Genomic DNA, 13,011 nt, shown 5'->3' on the forward strand with positions numbered 1-13,011 from the left:
ACCTCTTCTTGCGGGGTGGGCCACTGTCGTCTTGGCATCCTTAGGCTCAAATGCCGAACTAATCCCAACGATGCAGATTAACTGAAAGAACAAGGATTTGGGGAAATTTATACCTTGCTGTCAACTTTTCATTTCTTCCAGAAATGAAATTCGTCTGGGTTGTCTGAGTGTGTCTGTCGGATAAAGACGGCTAATTTTAGTAAAAAACAAATCCAGAGAATTTTGTCATGAATGAAAACAGAAAAGACATTGTGGTGCACTCTTGCTTAATTAGGGGGTCTGCTGCTAAGGGGGTGAATCCAGGCCCTTCCCTGAGGAGACTCTTAGCTTAAGGAGTGAGGCTGGAGAAGTTTTGTTGTAGCGGGTTTGGGTTCCTCTAGGGAGGATGGTAACACATGCCATGTGTTTCTTTTATGTGTACAGTATCTTGTTGAGAACCATGATTTAGATTTAGTGAGAGCAAAAGGCTTATACCGTGACCTCAAATGTCTCGAGTAAATCATCCATTCCTAAGCAATGTACAGGCTTGGGATTTAAAGTATGAAATACAGTTTGTAAACCTAACTTTGAAGAAATGTGGACTCTCTAACCACACAGAGGCAAAACTTGCCCTCGTAGCCTCGTTTAAGGTAATTTTTGCCCCGATTTTGATTTGTGTGATTGGTAGGACCTGAATATATATGCATGAACCATAGTTATTTGCTTTAATATATGGAAATTTCTTACCCCACCCCACCTCACCCTGGAAATAGTGGTGACTTTTGGGAAAATAGAGTTTTCAGACTGTGATTTGCTAAAAATTGTTTCAGTTGTTATGCCAAGTTTCTATTGTAAACCAAGGTCTGTTTAAAATATTGTCCTGTTAGGCAGTCAATACAAGTGACTTAAGGTTTCAAAAACACAACAATGGTAAAATGTTACAGACCTAAGGCTTTTGTTTGTGTTTGTCATGGTGGAGGGAACTAGATTTGTTGCATAGTAAAAGTAGGGAGCAAATGGAGATGTTTGGCAAATGGTTTGAAACTCTAGTAAAATAGGAGCGTGTTTGATAAACTTGGGCCATGGCCTGCCTGTCTGGTTCTGGCCTGCCTTTTTATACACTAAATAGTGTTCTGGGGCCCTAATCTGGTCCAAGTTCTACCAGGACAAGATTCTCAATGACACTGACTGGTTAAATGCTCGTCTTGAAAATACAGTTCAGGGTGTTGCACGTGCCCAAACAGTAATATATTTGCATCTGAAAAATTTATTTTATATTGAGTTTTTCTGATTTGTGTCCTAGAGTTATCCTAGAGTTCCCGTGTTCTCTAAGACCAACCCCATTTTTCCCAGCTCTGCCCCTTCATGTTCATAGATAAGCAACTTAGGACCTCACCTCACAAACCCTCTAATTGGTGTTAAGACACCAATTCAAAAGACTTCTTTCTAGCTGTGTTTCCTATGGAGAATGTTTTTTTGAGAATGACAAAATTACCTCCTTTGAAAGGAGTTATTTTCCCATCAAATAGAGCTAAAAAATTCCTTCTCTTTCACTTTGATTTATGGAGGGGAGGGAAACTCTCATTTGAAATTGGAGTGCTTACAAATCTGGGAGGGAGTGCTGGTAGGTTAGATAGAGGTAAGGAGTTGTGCTGCCAATCCAGAGGCACATGGATTGAATCCACAAGCTGCTCCATGGCAATTGACTACCTCTGAAAACCCATGGAGAGTCAGCTGTGGGGCAGCTCCAACGCCATAGTTCTCAGCAACAAGAACAAACATGTCTGAGAGTTCAGATAACAGTCTGTGAACTTGTGGCATTCATTCTTACGGGTTACCATCTAGGGGTTTTTTTGTGTGTTGTTTTTTTTATTGTTTTGGTGTTTTTTTGTTTGTTTGTTTGTTTTTTTACGAGTGGCAACCCCTTAAGCTTTAGAGCAAAACTGTTCTCCATTAGGTTTTGCTGGCTGTTTTTTCTGAATTAAATCATCAACCTGTTCTTTCAAGATGCCTGAGGGTGGATTAGAACCTCCAGCCTTTCATTTAGCAGCAGAACATATCAACTATTTGCACCACCCAGGGACACTGTAAGGGCAGTGCACTCTGATGCACTCAGCTCTTGTATGAGTGGACTCAACCTCTGGCTAATGGACTCTCTGAATTGTTTTACCAGCTATAAAAAGGGAAACCAAAGTTCTAGATGACTGTTCGGGTATTTTTTAAGTTCCCATTAACATTTGTCCTTCAAAATCATTCGTATACTTCTTTCCCATTGGGATAAGAAAGGATTATGGTTCTAATTAGTTATTGGCTGGCATTTCTCTAAAGAAAATTGAAAAATGATGGTGGAGAAAGCAAAAGCCATGTGGTGTTTCTTTCTCCCCCTCCATCCCCTGCTTTTATTAATTTCCCCTTTAAATAGTAAAAAAGTCTCAAGTCTGAAGATGACCATATATGTTAAGCTTGTGTTTGCTTTCCTCCTCTCACCTTGATTGGAATGATGAGGAAACACCAAATAGAAGAAATCCAGCTTCATTCTTTGTTTTGTTGTCAATTCTTTTGGAAGGTTGTCCTGTTTATACTTGTTCTAGTGGCAGTGAAAAAGTAATTGACACTTCAGTGTTTGTGTTTCCAAAACCCACACCTATTATATAGCTGTATAGAAATTGTAATTAGATGTTAATAGAACTTTGAGTTTGTTTATAGTAAGAGTAGTATAATAAGAGAAGTTTTGTCAGGAAACATGTAATTCTCAAGTAAGGCAGTTAGATTTGTTTTAATAAGCACTGACAACCCAAAGGTGAGTGGTTCGAATCCACCATCTGCTCCGAGGGAGAAAGATGGACAGTCTCCTTCTGTGCCATTTACAACCTCTGAAAATCTGCTGGGGGGTAAACTGTGAGTAGATTACCACTTAATGATGTAACAACATCAGTCTTTATAGGAAATCACCATGTCATTTCTTTTGCAGAACAACTGGTGTGTTTGAACCACCAGTCAGTAGCTCAGTCATTAAATTCAATCACAATAGCTTAGCTCCTTGGAGATAATAATATGAAAAACTCATTGCTTCCAATTGTTTCTGACTCATGGTGACCCTCCATCGGGGTTCTGAGGCAGTAAATCTTAACAGGAACAGGCTGCCTTATCTTTCTTCCTTTAAGTGACTGGCAGATTTGAAACATCAACCTATAAGTTAACAACTCTTAATACACTATACCACCAGGGTTCCTTGAAGACAATAATAACATCTACTTTCTAGAAGTATTATAAAATTACATGGGATAAGATGTGTGTGTTTATAGTATGTTGTTGTGTTGTATGTTGTGATTCAGAACCGACCTTTAGCTGACCTTCCAGCAGGTTTTCACAGGCAGTTAATCACATGAGTGGAAATGGCCCATCCTTCTTCCTAGTGTGTGTAGTATATATAATATCATATAATATAATGTAATGTAAGCATAGAGTCACTGTTGGTTGCAGGTGACTTGACAGCACATAACAACAACAACAATAATAATAATATAATTGTTGTTTGTTGTTAAGTGCCATCAAGTCATAGATAACTCATAGCAACCTTATGAACAAAAGACCTGAACACTGTTCATAGAGTTTCTGGAGGCAAGCCATTTAGGAAGTAGATAACACTCCTGCTTCCAAGCTTGTTTTAATCAGGAAGCTCCATCAAACACTGTCCACCATGGATAACCATTATTGCATTTGGCACATGAGTGTCACAGTGTTTAGCATTACAGCAACCATGCACAGACCAGTGTTATACTACTTAGAAGAATGTTTGACAGAAAAACCATTTAAACCAGGCCCAAGAGCCGCAGGGTTTTTAAATATGAGGCTTTATCACATCTCCTCACTTCCCTTGGCGAATCAACATTCCACCCTACCCCTCACCAAATCACAACCAGCAGCTTCTGTAGAACCAGCTCCTGTAGCTGACTTTATTATACTACACTACACTACACTATATTATACTATACATGTTGTTGTATTATTGTTGATTACCGTCAAGTTGAGCACAAACCATAGCCACCTTATGAACAAAAGACCTGAGACACCTTTCAATAATTATCGTTTCTCAAAGTTCATAGAGTTTACAGAGGCATGTTGTTTAGGAAATGGATGCCACTCCTGCTTCAAAACATAATAAAATATAATATAAATATAATATGTTGTTGTGTACCTCTGAGTTGGAACCAATGCATAGCTGACCCTCCAGCAGGTTTTCAGAGTCAGTTAATTGCCTGGGAGGAGATTACCCATCCTTCTCCTGCAGAGTAGCTGGTGAATTTGAACTGGATGTCTTCAGGATTGCAATGCAGTTTCTTGCCAGTAGGCTACCAGAGCTCCCTAATATCATATCGGATCTTACCATATCATATTATATCATGAGTTGGGCTGACTATGGCAGCTAAAATAGCAAGAGTTCAGAAGTCCCTGGATGTTGTAAATGTTGTAAACCAGTAGCTTAGACATTCAATCTATCCACAGGTGCTTCAGAAGAAAGGCCTGGTGATCTACTTCAGAAAATCACCCTTTCAGATCCTACGGAATATAGTTTATATATATCCTACTCTGACACACGTGGGATCACCTTGACTCAGAAGCATGTCAACAGCACCTAATAGAGTTTAGAACCTTGTCTGGCTACATTCATTACTAAAACTAAAATTCCTTGCCATCCAGTTGGGCAGACTGACCCTCTAGGGGTTTTTTGGAAGCTGTAAATCACATGAAAGGAGACTAGCCATCTTTCTTTCTTGGAGCAGATGGGGATTGAAGCTGGCTGCCTTTAAGTTCGCGGTGCAATTCTCTACAGCCTGCTCCTACCTATTATTGTTAATAAATTACTCAAAATTTAGTAACCTATTTCACAGAATTGAAAAAGACTTACGCTTTGTTTGTTTTGTTTTACCCTTTCAAACAAACCATTTGTACAAGCATGCCATGCATTATGGTGAAAGGTCATACTAGAAGAAATTATGATCTGAGGAGAGAGAAGACCACAACAGTGAAAGCAAATGAATAGGAAATCGTTCCAGCCCTTTAAAGTTCTGCGAGGTGACAGCTATTTACAGAACTCCACATTTATCTTTGCCTGTGAAACTCGAGACTGCTGATCAGTGAAGTCTAGGTGTGATAAAGGGTAGCAACTCTAAGATCAGGCATTCTTCTTGAGAGAGATTGATTATGCACGTGGTGTTAATTTTTTTGTGACTTGCCATTGTCGTCGTTGCAGCTGAGTTTGTTGTGCCCTTGTCCCTGACCCCAGCAGCGTGGAGGCGGTTGGATTGTTGCTCTTTCAATGGGAAGTGGCCAGAGCGGCTCCACTCCCTAAAACAAAAGTACCTTCCTTTCTAGCTCTGGAGTGCTGGAGGATAGATTTGTTCAGATTGGAAGCCAATATAGCTTGATATTCCTCTGGCAAGGAAGCTCTGGTGCTTTAAGTAAGGATAAGGAATTATACGGGCAGCGCAAAGGTTTGAACCAGCTGCTTTGCGGGCAGAGAGATGGACAGGCTTCTCCTGTGCAAGTTACTGCCTCCTAAAACCTGCTAGTGGGTCTGCTATGAGTGGATTCCAGCTCCACAGTACACAACAACTCTGTCTAGCTATCCATGACTCTTGCTCATTGATTTGCCTTCTGATATGGGTTGCAGTGTGAACCAGAGTACAGAGGAAAGAAGTGAATTTTGAGGTAAAAAAGACAAAACAAAACTTACTTGCTAGTCAAGTAAATTGCACTCCATGTGACGCTATAGTAATAAGGAGCAGTGCTTGAATTCGAGCTGGTTCGACTCCACCAGCTGCTTCATGGGAGAAGGATGGCCAGTCTCCTTTGTGTGATTTACAGCCTGTGAAAACCTGCTGGAAGATCAGTTATGGGTCACTTCTGACTCGATAGCCCAAAACAACAACAGTGACACAGTCCTACAGGATTACTAAGGCTTTTAGAGATGCAGACTGGCCACATCTTACTCCTAGTGAACGGCTGGTGAGTTTTAACCACTGATTTTCACTGTGGCATTAAAAACCAAACCCAAATCTACTGCTATTGATTTAGTTCCCTCTCCTACAAGAGTGACTTGTGGGCTCAAATCACTGACCTTTTGGTTAGTGGCCCAACATGTAATGTACTGCCCCACGAGGGCTCCTTTTTTGAGGTTAAAAATCCATTGCAGTGGAGTCAAGTCATAATTTATGTTATTAGGTGCCATCAACTTGGTCAAGACTCTTAGCAACCCCAATGCATATAGCAGAACAAAACATGAGCTGGTCCTATGAACGCTGGTGGCCTCGTGAGTATTGCCAGCCCAAAGTCTGATGGGTTCACATCCATCAAAAGAAAGATAGACAGTCTTACTTCATGTGATTTATAGACCCTATTGGAGGGTCGGCTACGAGTTGGTCCTGACTGTACTACGGGCATGAGTTGAGTGCCATCCTCACAATTGTGTGAGCCCCGTGTTGCAGCCTCTGGATCAATCTCCTCTGGTTGAATTTTCTCCTCTTTTCTCCCTGCCTTTCTGTCAAGTGTCATTGTCCTTCAGGGATGGATCTCTTCTGATAACATGTCTGAAGTTTCCCCATCCTTGCTTCCAAGATGCAGTCTGGCTGTTTCCCCGACTTATAGTTATGCTCTATGGGAGCTCTGATGGCCTAGCGGCAAAAAGCTGCGCTGTAATCCCAAAGGCATGTGGTTCGAGGTCATCGAAGGATGTAGGAGGATGGGCAATCGCCTTCCATGTGATTACTACCTCTGAAAACCACTGGAGGGTCAGCTATGGGTCAATTAAGACTCTACAGTACACAACAACAACAGCATAGTTACGGTATAGGATAGGGAATTGCCCCAAAGGGTTTTTGGAGACTAAATCTTTATGGGAGGACTCTGTCATCTTTCTTCCACTGAGTGACAATTGGGTTTAAACTGCCAGTTTTTCAGTTGGCAGCCTAGGGTTTAATCTACTACATCTCCTTTTATTTATTTTTAAAGTTGGAATCATTGATTTAATTAAAATCCTTTTCCTTATTGGTTTGCATTACTCTTCTTTTTTGTGGGAGATCTTGTTTTACAGAAGAGTACATCTTTTTTTCCCCAATAATACTTGGTTAGCCCTCCAGCTGTCCCTTTTTTCTGAACCTCATCGGGCTCCCTGTGTGATTTTTGTTTCTGGGGCCTAAGTGGACATTCAACCACTTGCTACCTGGTTGTCTTGGATTCATAATTAACCCACGTATGTAAGATTAGAAATGTGCTTCATGGGATTTTCAGTGACTGACTTTTTCAGAATTAAATCTCCTGTCCTGTCTTACTAGGGCGGCTCTGGGTGAGTTTGATGGGCCAAGCCTTCAGCTAACAGCTGAGCACACTTTACCATTTGCATCACTCCAGGGCTCCAGGGTGGACTCCGTTACAGCTCTGAAACCATGGGGGTGGATGGCAGAGTGGCCAAATGTAGTTTTGGCATAAGCTGTGTTTTCTTTCCTCACATTTTAAAGTCCCTGTGGTGCTTGTTGTTAACCTCCAGAATACTTAATTTCTGTATTTCATCAGTTTACCATCCGGTTTATTTAAAGGCACTCAAAGATATAGGGCTGTGCATTTAGAATCTTTAGATGCATTTCGAATCCTTTGGCAAGCTCTATCACGAAACTCTTTCACACTGTTGTTTATGTTTTGCAGTTGGTTTGAAAGTCAATGAAGAGTTCTGGGACTCCTGGAGTCGTCTTTATTTCTCCTCCACCACAGTCCCTCACATCCAAATAGCCACCGGTTTAAGTCTTGTCAGTTTATCCTCCTTAAGAGATCAGTCTCTCAGTACAGCCTTTGGTTTAGCAGGCAGCACTCCTCTGTACAGACCATGCAGCCAGAGCTCCCCATTAAAGTGCCTGTTGCTGTGTGCCATCGAGGTGGCACCGACTCATAGCTGACCCTCCAGTGGCTTTTCAGAGGCAGTGAAGCTTGTGTGAGGAGATTATTCATCCTTCTCCCAGTTAAAGTGCATAGGATTAAATAATCTGATCAGGAAAGTAGGCTTGTGACATCTACATTGATAACTTGAATCATAGGAATTATAATGTGTCTACACCTCTTTAATACTTAGCTTGATTTTAACCTTTAATGTAATTAGAGTTGGGTCTTAATTAGACTGTGTAATTGTATATCCTTGATACGTAGGTGTTTTAATTGGTTTTTGGGTTTTGGTAAGTAAAAAACCTCATTAACTCATTGCTGTTTCTTCAGAACCGACTCATAGCTAATTCTCCATTGGTTTACGAGGTTGTAATTGCACGGAAAGAGATTGCCAGTTTTTATCCCACATAGCCACTGGTGTATTCAAATTGCCAGAGAAGCGTGGTGTTTGGATTAATCGCACAACTTCCTGCAAAAAGAGCACTTAAATGCTCATTGTGATGTCCCAGTTGAGAGAATCCCAGACACTTCTTTCTTGAAAATATTAGACATTGCCCTGGAATTTTATGCTCAAAAATAGAAAAAAGGCTTAACTCTTCATTTTTGAAATGTAAAAAAACCCCACAAAACCAACTTGTTAAAATAGTCTTCTATCTTTAGATCTATCATTCCATGTTTTTCTTTTTCATAAACACTATGTGTGGCATCTTTCTTCCAAAGAACTAAAAAAAAAGTCCACATATTACTTCTTCCAGCACTGGTAATCAATAGATATTAAGCACTTTAACTTTTCAAAGTATGTTAAAGTTGGAGAATTGAAGCAGAGAAAACCGATTATTAGATCAAGGTCACCGTGCAGGATGAAAAGAGCCTAGCTGAACTCTCTTATTTTCAGTTCTTTCTGTTTGCGAAATTGTGTCTTTAAAAATGGTCACATCAGACATTGTCCGTGGAAGAGGAGAGGGTGAAAAGTTCTATTCGACAAATGGATTTGGGTATGGATTCACTCTAGGTATGCACAGGGCCACTCTGAAATAAGAGAGGTAGTTGAACTGCTTAAAACATTTGATATTGCTTCAAAGACAGAAGAGCTATAACTTCTTTGCTGTTGCTGCCTTACTGGGCTAGTGATTTCTCAGGGCGTTTTAATGATTTGGGCTTTTTTCTTTCTTCTTCTTTTTTTTTTTTTTTTTAGTTTAGCCAGTATAGTGCCCCCAACTCCCCTTCATCCTATGCAAAGCCTGCAGGCTGCTTTAGTGCTTTTGTTCAGAGACAAAATTGAACTTCAGGTATCCTGCCGCGATTCTCAGACTAAATCTGTCCTCCTTTTTATGAGGTTTTCTGAAACCTCTATCCCAACTTCCAGTGAAATCTCAAACATGTGCTTGCTGCTTTATGACAAGTAAGAAGTTATAGTAATTGAAAGTTGCTCGAGTGCTTTATTCTGGAGTGAAACTCTGTAATGGAAACTTTGGTTCTGTGGCATCTGTGATTAAAAGCAAACATAAATTTTCTGCTGCTTTCTGGCCATGGCTCTTGGACCAGCTATACATTGTATTTTTTTTATGAGCTGCACATCAGAAAATCTTTTTCACAAATCCATTTGAGGCTTAGAATTTAACATTCCTTTCTTATCAGAACTTTTGGAGGCCTCCATTTGGATGTAAAACACCAATTGCAGGTAAATTTATGCACTGTTTCTATAGTTAATGATGCTTTTATCTTGGATCTTGGTAGAACTGTTGTAAAACAGGGTGTGGTGAGCTTTGTTGATCCTGGGATAGAGTTTCTCCTTCCTTTTCCTAGGAGAATTTTATCCAGATGAATCAGTTTTCCTCCCCCCCCCCCATTTGTCTCTTTTGGTCATTATCCCTGGGATAAAAATCTGAATGGATTTAGTCTGTTTGAAATCAGAAGACATTGCCTTTTGTCCCTTTAAACGTCATCAGGTCGGGATGGCTTTCTTTGATCATAGTAGCTAACAGCCGCCTCATCTGTTACTCATTTCTCAGAGTTTGAGGAGAAATACAAAGATTGAGTGGAACAATGTGCAATAGAGAAAAAAAAGATCACTGTGCCACCCTCTGAGCTCTGGTGGCTGTGAATGGTGGTGAGAGGGTAGCATTTTCGGTTTTTGGAGTGTACTTGATGGCAACTTAAAAAATTTTGTTTGTTTTTTTTAAATTTTTTTAGACCCACAGAAGTGAAAAAATACTCCTTTATTATAAGTGACTATAGTCTGCAGCCTGGATAGCTTAGTTGGTAGAGCATCAGATCTGAAGGTCCAAGGTTCAGGCAATGTTCTGTTGAGGAGTGCTGGTGAACTGGTTAATAGAGAGTTATTTTGCAGACCCAAAGGCAGACAGTTTGAAGCAACCAGCTCCTCCTTGGGAGAAAGGTGGACAATCTCTTCTCATTTACAGCCTCTGAAAACCTATAGAGGGTCAGCTGACTCAGCAGCAAAGTGTAAATGAGTAATGATCCATGGTGGTTGTACTCCAAAAGGCTGCATCTCCAGCAGTTCAAATCTTCCAGCTGCTCCAAGAGAGAAAGACGGACCGTCTCCTCCAGTTCCGATTTACAGGAAACCTTTGATTAGAGAATCAACCAGCTGCATTATGCAGATGATACAGCCTTGCTTGCTGAAAGTGAAGAGGACTCGAAATACTTGCTGCAGACATTCAAAGACTGCAGCCTTCCATGTGGATTGCATTTCAACCTCAGGAAGACAAATGTTCACCACTGGACCAATAAGCAACATCATGATAAGTGGAAAAAAATATCAAATTGTCAACAATTTCATCTTACTTGGATCCATAATCAGCACCCTGGTACCAGCAGTCAGGAGATCAGGAGACCTATTGCATTACACAAGTCTACTGTCAGGGACCTCTCCAAATTACTGAGGAGCAAGGATTTCATTTTGAAGGCTAAGGTGTGCCTAATTCGGGCCATGGTCTTTTCAATCAGTTGCCATACATCTAAGAGGTGGACAATGACTAAAGATGACAAAAAAGAGTGGATGCCTTTGAGTTGTAGTGTTTGAGAAGTGCACTGAATATCTTATGAACTACCAAAAGGACAAGCAGATATGTTTTGGAAAAAGTGCAGCCAGAGTGCTTCTTGGAGGTAAAAACGATAAAGCTTCATCTCACATACCTTGGGCATGTTACAAGTCGAGGCTAACCCTTGGAAAGGGACATCATACTTGGAAAAGTGGAGGGTTGATGAGAAAGAGGAAGATTCTCAAGGAGATGGATTGACACAGTGACTATGGAAATGGGCTCAAGTATGTCAGAGATGGGATGGCACAGGATAGGAGAGGGTTCAGATCTGTTGTTCACAGTGTTGTCATGAATTGTACTTGGCTCAGCAGCCCCTAATAGCAACCACAGGAAGCCTGGTGAAAGGTCACTGTAAGTTTTGAACTGACTCAGTGGTACTGAGCGAGTGATTTATACATTGCAATGTGGACAAGCAAATCCGGCCTTTGTAATTTTTTATTGAGGCAGATTACTTAACTTCTGTGTCTCTGGTTTTCCTCAGTAAAATGGGGAGAATAGTACTGTACTTGGTTGGGTTTGTTTTTTTGTTTTTTTTTAGAAAATATATACTTTATTTGGTATTAACATGTTTGAACATATTCTTTTTTTTTTCATTCCCATTCATTCATTGTTACACATTTTCCTCCCTATCCCCACCCCCGCTGGTACTGTATCTGGAGTCTTTGGGTGGTGTAGACAGTTGATGAGTTCTATTGTTAACCAATCAGCCACTGAAAACCGTTATGGAGCATGATACTATTCTGACACACATAGTGTTGTCAAGAGCCAAGCCCATCTCTATAACAGCTGGTCAGCTGGTTAGTTAGTTCCAACCTGACAGAATTAAGAATGAAATGAGTCAACACTGAAAGAATGCTTCAAACTATGCCTGGCATATAGCAAGTGTTATTTAAGTATTTACTGCAGAGGCTTGGGCAGTTCATAGCACATTTTATGGTCACATGTGAATCTCCATCAAAATTCCAAGGCTGTAGATTTTTATAGGGGAGGCTGGTGGCTTCAAACTGCCGACCTTTCGGATAGCAGTCTAATACATTAGACACAATGCCACCAGAGTTCCCATTCATATTATTGTTACTGCTATGTGTGCCACTGAGTTGGAACTGACTCATAACTGACCCTCCAGAGGGTTTGCAGAGGCAGTAAATAAACAGGAGGCGATTGCTCATCTTTCTGCTGCAGAGCAGCTGGTAGATTCAAACTGTGTGCCTTTGGGTTGGCAGCACAACTCTTTCCCACTAGGCCACCAACACTTTTACTTCTTGTGCTCCTCCACTCCTCCCATTCACCCCCAGCACCTAATCTAGGATCAAAAGAATTACATGTCATCTGTTGATTTGAATATAAGTCTAGATTATTTCTTTAACTAATCTGGAGCTCATATTTATGGCATAGATTCTAGTCTTGTTGAGTTTAGAGAGGCTTTTGAGTGAAGTGGGAGAGGGAAACTGGTCTGTGCACAATTCCCTGTTGATATATTTTTAAATTTTTTATTATGGAAAATGCCAAACATCACACTGGTGGGAAAAGTATATATTATTTTACATAATTATACATTATAAATATATAAAATTATACATGAATCCCCAAGTACCTAACCGCCGGATACAAGTCATTAATTTATAGACTTTTGTTTATAAGACCCGACTGTATTTTTTTGGAAGCTGATCTCGGATAGCATATAATTTTTTCATAAACATTTCACTAAGTAGTGCTAAAAGAGGAGGATTGTTTTAAAAATATACCTTCAAAAATTATATATATATATATATATACACACCTAGAATATCATTATCATATCTAAAAATTCAATTAATTAGTACTGGTGAATATCCAGTGTTCAGATTTCCTTAGTTGCCTCATTTTTTTAAGATCTCTGTGTTAATTTGCTAGCTATGCCTTTTAAGTCTTTTTAATCTGTCATTTTCTTAGTATTGTATTCCCTTCCATTTAAATTATCTCTCTCTGCATGCTTCACTTCTAGCAATGTTTCCAACCTCTTAGTCCTAGTTTCTTCAAGTATCTAGAATATTGG

General features: G+C 40.1%; 1 protein-coding gene across 4 annotated transcripts in view; it reads left to right on the forward strand.

Annotated features, from left to right (window-relative positions):
* Positions 1-13,011, forward strand: part of NXN (nucleoredoxin) — a 198,161-nt gene that overhangs the window by 1,293 nt on the left and 183,857 nt on the right. The gene's annotated exons all lie outside the window — the stretch shown is intronic.

Source organism: Elephantulus edwardii, unplaced genomic scaffold (assembly GCF_000299155.1).
Source record: "Elephantulus edwardii isolate Elephantulus edwardi_28Jun2011 unplaced genomic scaffold, EleEdw1.0 scaffold00094, whole genome shotgun sequence".
Lineage (NCBI taxonomy): Eukaryota > Metazoa > Chordata > Mammalia > Macroscelidea > Macroscelididae > Elephantulus > Elephantulus edwardii.